Genomic DNA, 13562 nt, shown 5'->3' on the forward strand with positions numbered 1-13562 from the left:
CTGTGAAATATGCACACTTGGCAATGAATCCCTAAAGTAATAAAGTAATTGGTCACGCCTTATTTGAGATTCATATTAAGTATCTCGATTAAATGGAGTATTATATATCAAGCAAGTGTATAGGGGGTGATTAATGATACAAGTAAATGTTAGTTTAAAATAAATGAAGAACCAACAGCTTTATGTTCAAAGGCATGTACCTAAAAACTTGAAAATATTATTATCTTTTTTTAATGGGAGAAATAGATTATTTTATTTGCAATGCTCTTATCTTGTACAAAAAGTGTCATTGTGCGAAGTGCAAAGGTGTAACACCCTCTTCCCACATCTACCCAAGTAACTAGCCAACCACGGTAAACATGAGATGAGAGGCTACTATAATTGGATTGGACCTCCTATGTGACCTTAAGGAAGTGGAATCAATGGAAACATCACACACAGTCATCCAACATCAGCTTCATAATCCTCAGGAGACATAGCCACTTGGACATCCTGTCCCTCGGTTTCACCGACCTTGTTGACATATTAAGCCTTAGTCGCTCCCATGCTATGGGTAAGATAGCGTCTAGAAACTCAAAGTCGCTCTCACACGCTTGCCTACCAGCGACAAGTGACTAAAGTTGCCAGTTCTATGCCAGCAACCCCGAGATTTAAGCCACTTTTTTAGGTCCAAAGCACAGGTCACTACCTAGACTGGAGTGATAGCTCAAAATCAGTAAAAGTACAGGGAATCAATGATACAAAGGAAATAAACTAAACAAGACCTTAACCATACCCCTACTAGCCATGACATGCATTTCATTAAACATATCATCAACATGCAACCTACAGGTGTAAACAACATAATTGAGAGTAGGGATCTTATACTTATCTGAGAATCATTGCATTATCATCTATTAGGCCATAGATACATTATCCATTCATTCACAAGTAAAAACATGCTAGAGCCATACGTAGTTTTTTTCATAGAACATACATATAACTAAAGCAATAGGGGCAAAAATATCATAAACATATCATCCATGAAATCCACGTATACATTAGTACATTTACACACAAAAATCAACGGAATGAATTTCTCATTAATGAATGCAATAAACCAACAAGAGATGGGACTACCATGTTCCAACTCACCACAGAATGGCTGAGCCAAATCTCTCTTCACCCATTTACATCCGTGCCATATTCCAAGCATGAATGTGGGATTCAAACCAAAAGAACCAACCACAACATACCGAGGCTAAACCACCTCACCTTCATCAATAGAAAGTAGGCTTTACAGTAATCCATTGAGGATCACTATGCCAACACAATGAACACAACATAATAGGATTTAACATGATCTCCATCTGATCACTAGGAAAAACAAGCATGAATTCCATCGGATTTATCTACCTACATCGTGAGGAATTTTCCTGTCTCCTAGTCTCTCAGGATTTATCGCAATCCCAACCCAAATCACTAGGTCCTAAACTGAGACCCACTCTCCAAGTTTTATAACATATCCCGAACCGGGGATTACTATGCCAAATGGAGAGAAAACCACCTCTTGGCTTTATTGTATATCCTGCCATTCACCGGCAAGGATTCCTAAGCCTACCGAGGAAACACAATCCTGGATTTACCACAACCTATAGTCTGGCTCATGGGTCACTAGGCCAGTGGCTTTACCATGATCCACAATTTGGTTTAGGTACCACTAGGCCATGTGCTCTAACATTTAGAGATCCACCCCACTCAACTTTGACTCCATCCGATAATCCACATCAACCAAAACATGGGAATCCCACACACCATGGCTATCTGGAAATGGCAAGGCTAGGCTGAAAACTCTATGACATATGGGAAAACCCATACCATGAGAGAAAACAACCACATGCAATACCATGCATACCAAATTTGCAAGGAAAATACACATACAAGTGGATACCTGCAATGAAGCCCATTGTAGCTCCTTGATCCTACCTTTCCCTGCATGATCTTTGCTTCTTCGTGCCTAATTTTCCTTTCTTTTTCCAATGCAAAAAAAAATCCTCCAAGAAAATTTTTTGTCCAAGAGTGAGAGAGAAGGAGAGAGAGAATAACGTGAGAGCTCCAAAACACAGCTGACAATAGGTTACCAACTCATCCTTAGAAGCCCTTTTATGAATGACGCCTCTATTTTCTTCATTTTCTATTATTTTCGTTCAATTTCTTCCTCACATGCAAACTATGACATTTCACCTTCCTTTTCTCCTAATTTCCATTATTTTCATAGATAAATGTGCCAAAAATTCCATGTTTCCTTTCCAAAGCCTTAGCCGTTGCCTTTTCCAATTTCCTTAGTTGTAAACAATCAAGTGAACACTCGCTAAGATGTCTTACCAAACATTCAGCTTGGAATAAGTGTCACATCAACCGTGGTTATTATTTTTGCCTTGATTTTCTTTTATTACATGGAATTTTCACGAGGCTATTACAAAACCCTCCCCCTTGGGGAACACCATCCTTGGTGTTAGAGCACATCAAGACTTCAACAAAACCATTGAAAATAAAACATATTTCCCATGGAGCTTTATAACATAGCTCGATGCATTATTTACAATGATCACCCTCGTTAAAGAAAACCATCATGACAACATAACAACATGACAAAGTAATAACATGACACCCTTACTATTTAGTGGAGCTTTATAACTTAGCTCATGGTGGTATTTACATCCATATACATATGTACATATAGTAACATAAAAAAAACATATACCAAAGCATATACCAAAATCACACCAAATCATCAAGCCAAAACTGCATTGCCTCATTCGACAAACAAGGAAGGATATATAGCTCGCATCTGATCCACCATCTCCCATGTAGCTTCATGGGGCTCAAAGTGGTTCCACTACTCTTTAACTGGCTCGCTTTCTTAGTTCTGGAGCATGAGCACCTTTCTCTGCAATATAAATTGAGGCTCCAACTGGCATTCTCCATTTGGTTCCACCTACAATATAGACCAGTCAATCACATGATCAACATCCTTAACATACTTCTTAAGAAGTGATACATTGAAAAAATCATGGAACTTTACTGTTAAAGGCAGTGCAAGTCAATAGGCTACTGGCCCAATCCTGTCAATGATACTAAAGGGTTCATAAACTATGGTGCCAATTTGGTACATGATTCAATCCGTAAGGAGCTATTTTTTGGTTTGATGCACAAGTACACATGTTCCCCAACCTAGAACTCCTTGAACAACTTATTCCAATCTGCATAGATTTTCTACCTATCATGTGTTTGCCTTTGGATTCTTCTTTATAACTTGCATTTTTTGTTCCATGTCTACCCACATCTCTGGTCCAATCAACATCCTATTAGCCGGATCACTCCAACTGATGGGAGTATTGCATATCCACCCATACAATGCCTCAATAGGACTCATCCTCAATGACTCTTGATAACCATTGTTGTATGTGAACTCTACCAAGGGGAGATATTCTTCCCACTTCCACTGCTGATGCATCATATACATCCTCAACATGTCCTCCAATATCCTGTTGACCCTCTATGCCTTTCCATTTGTCTACAGATGGTAAGTTGTGCTAAAGGCCAACTTTTTGCCCAAGCCTCTAAATAACTTTGTGCAAAACTTGGAAGTGAATTTCGCATCCCTATCTCACACAATTTTCTTCGTAACATCATGCAATTTGACCACATCTCAGATGAATACCTATGCTACATCGCTAGCTAAAAATGTAGAATTCGCTGGAATGAAATGTGCAACCTTTGGTAGCCTGTGCACAACAACCATGACGGAATCATGTTGTCTCATTGTCTTCGGAAACCTTATAATGAAGTCCACAGAAATGACCTCCCATTTCCACTCTAGAATTACGATTGGCTATAGCAGTCCACCTAGATGTTTACACTTTGCCTTCACTCGCGGACAATAAAAGCATCTAGCCACAAAATCTGTTACATCCCTCTTCAGATTTGGGCAATAATAATATCTCTTCACTAATGTTAGTGTCTTCTAGTAGCCTAGGTGGCTTGAATAAGGTTTCACATGAAACTCTCTCCGGATCACCTTCTTGATCTCACTGCTATACAACACACATATTCTGTCCCTAACTCTGAACAATCCATCCGCTGTAAGACAATAATCCATAACTTGTGCACCTACACCTATAGCTGCACCTGTACCTATACTGCCACCTGTACCTGTACTGCCACCTATACCTATACTATTACATGTACCTGTGCACAATCTCCATATGCCTCACATCTTGCTAACCTACTGACAAGATCCTATCATGTATGTCTGTCCTATAGGAGCTCATAGCTGCCAAGTGATTTACATGTACCCTCCTGCTTAGAGCATCTGCCACCCTGTTCTCTTTACCTTTGATGTACTTGATATCGAAATCAAACTCATTGATCGTGGCCAACCATTTAGCTTTCCTAGCATTCAAATTTAGCTAGTCAAACGAAATTCTTAACCCAATATGATCACTCATAAGTACATAGCTTCTGCCAAGAAGATAGCGTCTCCATGTCTTCAATGCATGTATAATCGCTGCTAATTCAATATCATGTGTCGGGTAGTTCTACTCATGCTCATTTAGTTTCCACAACTCGTAGCATACTGCCTATCCATCTTGCGTAAGGAATCCACCAAGTCCTCTCTTGCAAGCATCCATGCATACTACAAACTCTTTGTTCAGATCTGCCATCTGTAGCACTAGTACATGTGTCAAAAACTGCTTAAGATGCTCAAAGGTATCCTCACACTCCTCTGTCCATTCAAAATTCTTACCTTTCCTCTACAATGATGAGATAGGATAAGAAATCTGTGAGAAGTTCTTGATGAACCTTCAATAATAGCCTGTCAGACCCATGAAATATGACACCTCATCCACACTCTTAGTAGCTACCCATTCCATGACGGCCCTTATATTTTCTGGATTTAGTGTGATGCCATCCTTGGAGATAACATGTCCTAAGTAATGTACCTCAGTCTGAAAGAAACTACACTTGATGATCTTAGCATACAACTAATGTTATCTCAACAAACTCAACACTGCCGCTAAATGCTCGACATGCTCTTCCTCATTTTTAGAATATAACAATATGTAATCAATGAACATAATAACAAAATTATCCAAATACAAACACAACACACTATTCATCAAGCACATAAATGTAGCTGGAGCATTAGTTAAGCCAAATGAAACAACAACAAACTCATAATGCCCATACTTGGTCCAGAATGTTGTGCTGTAAATGTCCTCCTCTTTGATGCATACATGATGGTATCCAGATCTCAAATCAACCTTTGAGAACACTTCTGCTCCATTTATTTGATTGAATAAGTCATCAATCCTTGGCAAAGGATACATGTTCTTGATATTCACTTTCTTCAACTTCTTGTAGTCAATGAATATTATGAGGGTTCCATATTTATTCTTCACAAACAAGACCAATGCACCCCAAGGTGATACACTTGGCCTAATGTATCCCTTGTCCAACATTTCCTTCAACTATAACTTTAAATCAACCAACTCAGGTGTGCTCATCCTCTAAAGTTGTTTTGATGTTGGAGTTACCCCTAGCACTAACTCAATCAAAAAGCCTACTTCCCTCTGAGGTGGAAACTCTATAAGTCCTCATGAAATACATCCTGAAACTACTGCAAAGTTGGGTACCTTGTCAACACATCTGCACCCTAACCTTGCCTGATCTGAAATGATCATATGTTAAAACTGATGTAGAATTGATTAGCCATTATTGAATTGATTGTTCACTGAAAGTGCGGAAATCAAGAGAACTGCTTGAGAAGAAAGAATTTACGGCAACCGATAAAACAAAAGTAAGATGCATAACAGAAGTGAAAACAATAAAAACACATCAATACCTGACAACAAAGTTGATTACGGAGTTCATCCCTGATGGACTATGTCTCTGGGTCTGCTTTCAAGATGGGTGACTGCTTTATTAGGATTGAAACAGAAGAGGTTGATTACATAGATATTTGATCAAACTGAATGTGAATGCAGGCACTTCTGGTCACTGTCAAAAGCTATCTCTCTGAACTAGTTTTCCAACACCTGTCACGATTCCCAGTTATAACTTTGGATTCTCTTGTTACACTGAAAACAAAAACAACCTCTAACCTCTAGAATTTGCATACAAAAACCAAAATCTCCAATATCCCCTTCAATGAACAAAACCTCCTTTTTAACATCCACCAGGTGCATTCGAAATCCTTAGGCTGAGTTTTGGATGAACATGCTGCAATCTGGGGTGGTTTAGTGTCGATCTACTCATGAAATGACACTTAGGATAGGTTGCATGGTCATTGAATTAATTTGTTTAACAAAACTCTATCAAAAAACCCACAAATAACTTTGGATAGGCCACGAACTATTAGCAGTTAGCTAACCGGGTGGAGGGCAACGACAATGCATGTGAGTAGCTATCATAGCCACGGTTAGTGCACCGATGGTTTCACTACGAGTTGATAGTTTCAATGTACGGTGACCTAACACTTGTTCACATGCCGATGGTTTATACCCCGCTGCGGTTCTGAAACCTGGAGGTTAACACACCTGATGGTTGATCAAAACTCATTCACATGTAATAGTCTCTGCCACGGTCTATGGTCTGGTTACATCTCCGCTTGACTGTTCACATGATGACTGCCACAGTCATCTCCCCGTGCGGTTAAAGATGACTGCGGTTAACATACATCTAATCCCATGTATTTGTTGTGGTTAGAATCCTGCACAGTGAGACTGGTGGCTAATATTGATATGTATTGCAATGTTTTGTTTGTAATTTGAATAGGCCGAGGGTTTTAGAGCATAGTTTTATATGTGTTAGGTTTTAACACATAGTTGTAATGCAATAGGTTTGATAGGTTTAGAACATAGGGTTCAAGGTATTTTATTACATTTTTAATATGGTTTAGAGATTAGGTTAATGTGTATGGATTTAGGTTTAGGATTAGGTTAGGGTTTTAGGATTAGGTTTGGATTAGGTGAAAAATAACTTTTACATCAAATTGTCACAGAGTTACATTTGCTACATTTGTCACATGATGACGACAACCAAACCATATAATATGGACGAAAAAACCCACATTGACACAAAATCTTGTAAAGTGGACAATAAACTCATGTGAACACCAAATCCTTCAAAGTGGACAACAAACTCATGACGACGACCAAATCTTGGCAGAATTGATGACAACCACGTGTCGACAGCCGGGTACAAAACCATCACCATGAAAACCATTAACATCACCTGAACAACCTAAACCATAAACAACATTGTTGAAATTGAACAACACTAGAATGAATGCTGACGACGACACTGAACAATGACGATGAATGTGTGCAACTAATCTGATGATGATCCTCCTGGATCAATCCTCTCCACTTGAAAGCTCTTTTGGACCACAAAAGTTTGACTAAACAAATAGTTGATGAGGGTAGAGCTCCCTCACTTTCCACCTTGTTCTGATGATATACCAATACATTCGATCAATCACCTAAAAGTGATGACCCTGATGATGCTGACCAGGGCACATTTTTACTCGGTGACCTATTCCCTCCATCTTCAGTATGAAAAACTTGTGGCGATGGTCAAACAACCTATTATGAATATGGAAATTGATTTCTTTCCGTGAACTACCATGAGTTAGTGATTCGTAATCATCTTCGAAAACAATCTCTACAGGATATTGTTCAATACTTTTGACATGTATTAACTATCTATTTTTCTAAATGATAGAGTCTATCAAAGACATTTTTGACATCAAACCAGCTACTTAAGTTGACATACTTTCCTACTTCTTGATTACTAAGTGAACTTGCTGCAAATAATCCATCAAACTGTAATTTGAAAAATGTTGCAACTTAGTTTGTCTTTGAAAGAATTGAATTAGTTGTTGATTTGTTTGAATCACCTTTTCCTTATTCATTAAATGATGTTTCCATTGGTTAGCACTTTCTCCTGATGCATAAGTTTCCCTTAAATACTTTGACATTGCTTTAGAAAAGGCTTTGATATGAAAACTAATAGGTTTCCTCTCCACTTGAAAAGAGGCTTCCAGACTGTTCAAAACATGAATTGGTGACACAATACAAGAGAAATTTAACACTAACTTTCCCCAATACTGACTTGTATCCCTGTAACTGTTAATTTCCAAACATGAACTAAATTGATTCATTCTGACATTAGGAAGAGGAGCTTTAGGCATAAACTATAATTCATTTTGTATTCTTTGATTATGAGTAAGATGTTTAGTTTTACATAGAACTAGAATAGTTTCTATCTCTTTGATCAAACTATCTTTAAGCTGAGACTCATAACCTAAACAAACATCATGTCAATTGTTATGTTGTTCCCTTACACACATGATTACAAATGTTTTATTTGAAATTATTAATCGCTTCATCTGATTAGCATTAACTAAATTCAAGTGATTTTTGTTTTGATGTGCCATGACAATAAATTAAACCCCATCTTTCTTAAGGTGATATTTATGCTCTCTCCTATAAAATATTGCATCGCGATCATAAAGGTAAGGAATTCCTAAGACAACTCCACATATGTCTACTGGAACCACATCTAATTCCACTTCATCAATGTAATTAGTTGTAATGGTAAATCTTAATCGACACTGCTTGGTGACTTTTATCTGAGTTGATTTATTTAGCCATCTTAATGGGTAAGGTCTTGGATTATTCTGTGTTTCCAAACTCAAACTCTTAACTAAATATTCAGATATTAGATTGGCCTGTGATCCACTATCAAACATTATATCTATCTTTATATGCTTATAAGTTATCCTTATGTTAAATAATTCAACTCTTTTATCCTCATTTGAAGGATTTACAATTGGTGAAGATGCAATGGTATTCGAACTTGAACTAGTGTCAGAATTTTTACCTATCATATCCATAGCAGTTATCCTCCTTTCATCACTTGAATTTGAACCTAGATCTTCTTGGACTGCTGCAATTGCCTTCTTTTCATCCTTATCCTTTTGAGCTTAAGTTTTGGATGAAGTTTGCAACACTTCGATTCATCATGACTGATTCTCTGGCAATGAGAACAAGTAGGTCTTTCCTTCTGAGCTATCATTGATTTCTTTCTCTTTGAATTTTTCTTCCCTTTACTATCATTGGAGTATTTGATTTCCAACTCTTTGGATGACTACGATGAAAACTTGAATGGTCTGCCACTTGATTCAATATGTATGGCCTGAACACACACTTCAACAAAATCATCAGGCTTAAACATCAATAATGTATGCAGCAAATATGTATGTAAAATGCCGATGTATTTTAATAAAGTTTCATGTGTATCCAATGAAATACCAAGTGCCAATGCTTTCTTTCTGAACTCCAGAGTAAACGCCTGAACAATCTTCCCTTTAACTTGCCTCAGATGCTGCCAATCAATAACATCTTGTTGCATGTATCCTAAAGGAACAAGTTGTTTCCTAAGATCTTTTAAAAACTTAGACCATGAAGAGATGACTTTTCCTTTTCACTTTACATCTATCTGAGTTTTACTTTCCCACTAGATTAAAGTTGCTCCCCCCATTCTAAGTGTAGCTAAGTAAATTTTCGTTTTATCGTTAGAAATGTTTTGAATGTGAAAATACACTTCTAACTGCTTAATCCAATTATCTTACTTTTCACGATTCATTTCGCTATCATAAATACCTAACTCAAATTTTACATCAAGTTTCAAAAGAGATGTTTACTTAGGTTTCTTTTCTGTTTCAGATTCTACACTAGAAGGAGAAGAAGATGTTGATGATGGAGATGATGGAGGTGAAGGTGGTTTATCAGCTTTGCCTTTACCTTTGTCCTTGTTCGATGTCTTTGAAGAAGAAGCTGCATCTCTCGCCTTCTTGCCTTTGTAGAGTTCTTCCAACATTTGCTGCATAGTCAACAATTCTTGCTGAAACTATTCATCACTCATCTTAGTTTCAGTATTTTCATATGCATCAGATCCTGTCATGGTAAACTTATGAACGACTTGTCATTTTCCAATCTCTAGATCAATATGCTCAAGGATTCCTTCTCCTCATTGCAACTTTGACTTGTTTAATATTGACTGGAAAATTCTACAAATGCAACCTTCTCTCACACCAAATTATATAATCTAAAACGATCATATGTTAAAACTGATGTAGAATTGATTAGCCATTATTGAATTGATTGTTAACTGAAAGTGTGGAAATCGAGAGAACTGCTTGAGAAGAAAGACATTACAACAGTTGATAAAACATAATTAAGATGCATAACAAAATTGAAAATAGTAAAAACACAGTGATACCAGACAACAAAGTTGATTACGGAGTTCGTCCCTGATGGACTATGTCTCCAGGTCTGCTTTCAAGATGGGCGACCGCTTTATTAGGATTGAAACAGAAGAGGTCGATTACACAGATATTTTACCAAACTAAATGTACATGCAGGAACCTCTAGTCACTGTCAAAGGATAGCTCTCTGAATTAGCTTTCCAACACTTGTCACGGTTCCCAGTTCTGACTCTAGATGCTCCTGTTACACTGAAAGCAAAAACAACCTCTAACCTCCAGAATCTGCATACAAAAACCAAAATCTCCAATATCCCCTTCAATGAAAAAAACCTCCTTTTTAACATCCAAAAGATGCATTTTAACTCCTTAGGCTAAATTTAGGATGAACATGCTGCAATATGGGGTGGTTTAGTCTCGGTCTAATCATGCAATGACACTTAGGATAGGTTGCATGGTCATTAAATTAATTTGTTTAACAAAACTCTAACAAAAAACCCATAAATAAATTTGGATAGGCCGTGGACTATTAGCGGTTAGATAACTGGGCAGAGGGCAACGACATCACATGTGAGCAGCTATCATAGCTGCAGTTAGCACGTCAATGGTTTCGCTACCAGCTAACGGTTTCAATGTATGGTGAACTGACACTTGTTCACATGCCGACATTTTATACCCCGCTGTGGTTCCGAAAACTAGAGGTTAACACACCCCAATGGTTGATCAAGACTCATTCACATGTAATAGTCTCTGCCACAGTCTACAGTCTGGTTACATCTCCACTTCACTGTTCACATGATGACTTCCACAATCATCTCCTTGTGTGGTTAAAGGCTAACTGCGGTTAACATACATCTGATCCCATGTATTTGTTGTGGTTAGAACCCCATGCGGTTAGGCTTTTGGTTAAGACTGATATTTTTTTGCCCAAGGAAAAATCGTCATCTTTCATTATTTTTGAAAAATTACATATAGTAGATGCTTTGTAGCATATGCATCGTTGGCCAATGGCCATCTCTGTGTGTATCAGTAAAAAATAGATCTCTGTCTGTCCAAAAATGGTGCTGGTGTGTCAATCAAAAATCACCACGCAAGGTGATAGCATAAGAGAGTCTGATAAATATAAAGTAGCATAATTATTTTCTACAAAACTACATTCACCACGCAGGGCGATGTCCATGATATATAGTCTGATAGTAAAATATATACTGAAATATGTACAATGTATAAACTATGCAAGTCAAAAATTAAGTTAGAGCCTCTCAGCCCTATGATATGTCTGATCGATATATGGCCTGTGATAGTATTGGTACTCATCAGTACCCCTCTGTTCCTGTATTATCCACTATCCTCTGGGTAGTAGTGAGGCCTCCTTGGAAAGCCTGTCAGCACTGCAGTTATATTCCCTGTAAATATGATGACAAGAGATGGAGTTAAACTGGGCTTTGAAAATGTTCACTTCATCCAAAATATTTCTGAGTGTGTGTGTGTGGCAGGAAGTGATGTTGTTGAACCAATTTATAATAATTTTTGAGTCTCCAAAAATTTGTAGATTGATGCAATCGTGGCCAAGTGAAAAGTGCATCAAATGGCGGAGTGTGATTAATTCTGCATAATTGTTAGTCCCCTCTCTGAGTCCCATCTTAACCTTGAAGTGATGTTGTTCTGATAGGAATAATATGAAACCTCCCCCACACCCTTGGTTCTGTGCAGCACCATCAAAATATGCCCAGGGTGAAGATTTGTCAATGGGATTGGGAACAAGTGATCTCCTAGGGATGGAATTATGGAAATCAGGCAGTTCATGGTAAGCAGATATGATTTTACCTGATATATTCTACCACCTAGATACATCTTCCTTAAATATTATTTGGTTCCAGGTCAGCCAAATATTCCAGCAAAAGATAAGAGGGAGATAGATCAACTTTGATCCATGGTGTGAATTACACTAGCTATTCCAAGCATGGTTGATGTTCTCCCCCTCCCATCTACCAGACAATTGGATTGTCGAGGAGATGTTCTGCCAGAGATTGATCAATGATTCACAGTTTAAGAAAAGGTGTTCAGTCGATTCAGATGATTTTTTACAGAGGACACACCAATGTGGTCCATGTAGGCCACGGTGGCATAAGGATTCCCCAGTGGGAACTTTGTTGCTAAGCACACACCAGAAGAACAACTTGGTTCTCGGAGGGGAGTTTAATTTCCATATGCTCTGCCACCAATCGAGAATCTGCTCCAGCTATCTATTAGTTATCAGCCCAAGGTAACCAGCTTTTGGGGTGTAAATGCCATTCTCCGCAAGGCTCCACACAAGTTCATTAGGTCCCTCCTTGATTCTGATGTGAGATTCACTTAGAGCTGTTATGTATGATTGCCACAATTGATGCCACTGAGGAGGGATATTGAGTTGCTGAGCAGATTTCCAGCCTTGAGTGAAAATGGTGGAATTCCCTTGATCTACAATGTGTGCAATGACTCTGATATCTTGCTGGTTTAGATGTTGTATTAATTCTCTCAGAAGGTGGAAGCTACCTCCCCCCCTAGTCCAGGGATCCAGACCTATGTGCAATTTTGACCCATCGTTTATCCTCCAGGAAAAATTACTGTGGAGCAGGGCTTTCCAAATAGATGATATACCTGTGCTTGACCATTGAGGCAATCGTGCCCAATCCATGATCTGAAGTGGCCAAATATATTTATGATAAGTGACAGTGGTCCAGATATTCTGCCCAGTTAAAAGGGTCCAACCCATTTTAGCTGCAAGCGCTTGTGCAAAGAGGTTTAAGTCTTTTAATCCCCAACCTCCCCATTTTTTGGGCATGGCGATCTTGTTCCAGCTGACCCAAGCAAAGATCTTCTTATCTTGTTGTCCATTCCAAAGATATCTACTGCAGATCTGTTGAAGACAAGCAAGGATATTCCTGGGATCCAAGCCAGAGCCATCCAGAAGAGAGGAGTAGCCTCCATTACTGACTTGATGAGAACTAGTCTACTTGCTCTAGACAAAAATCTATGACTTGAATGAGAAAGTTTTTTTTCCAACTTGATGACCAGCCAGATCCAGTCCGCAATTTTTTGGCTGAGGGGTTTGATCCAGAATCCCAGGTATTTAAAACCTCGGTCAAAAGGGAGAATTCAATAGGGAAAGTGATGTTGAGAAAAATGAGACTCTTCGATGGATGTGACGGCTAATGTAATAGTGGATTTCCCATGGTATACCAGTAGCCTGGAAGAATAGGGAAAGAAA

Source organism: Pinus tabuliformis, chromosome X, assembly GCF_031772625.1.
Source record: "Pinus tabuliformis cultivar Carrire ecotype Pingquan chromosome X, CPIR1, whole genome shotgun sequence".
In the NCBI taxonomy this organism is placed as follows: domain Eukaryota; kingdom Viridiplantae; phylum Streptophyta; class Pinopsida; order Pinales; family Pinaceae; genus Pinus; species Pinus tabuliformis.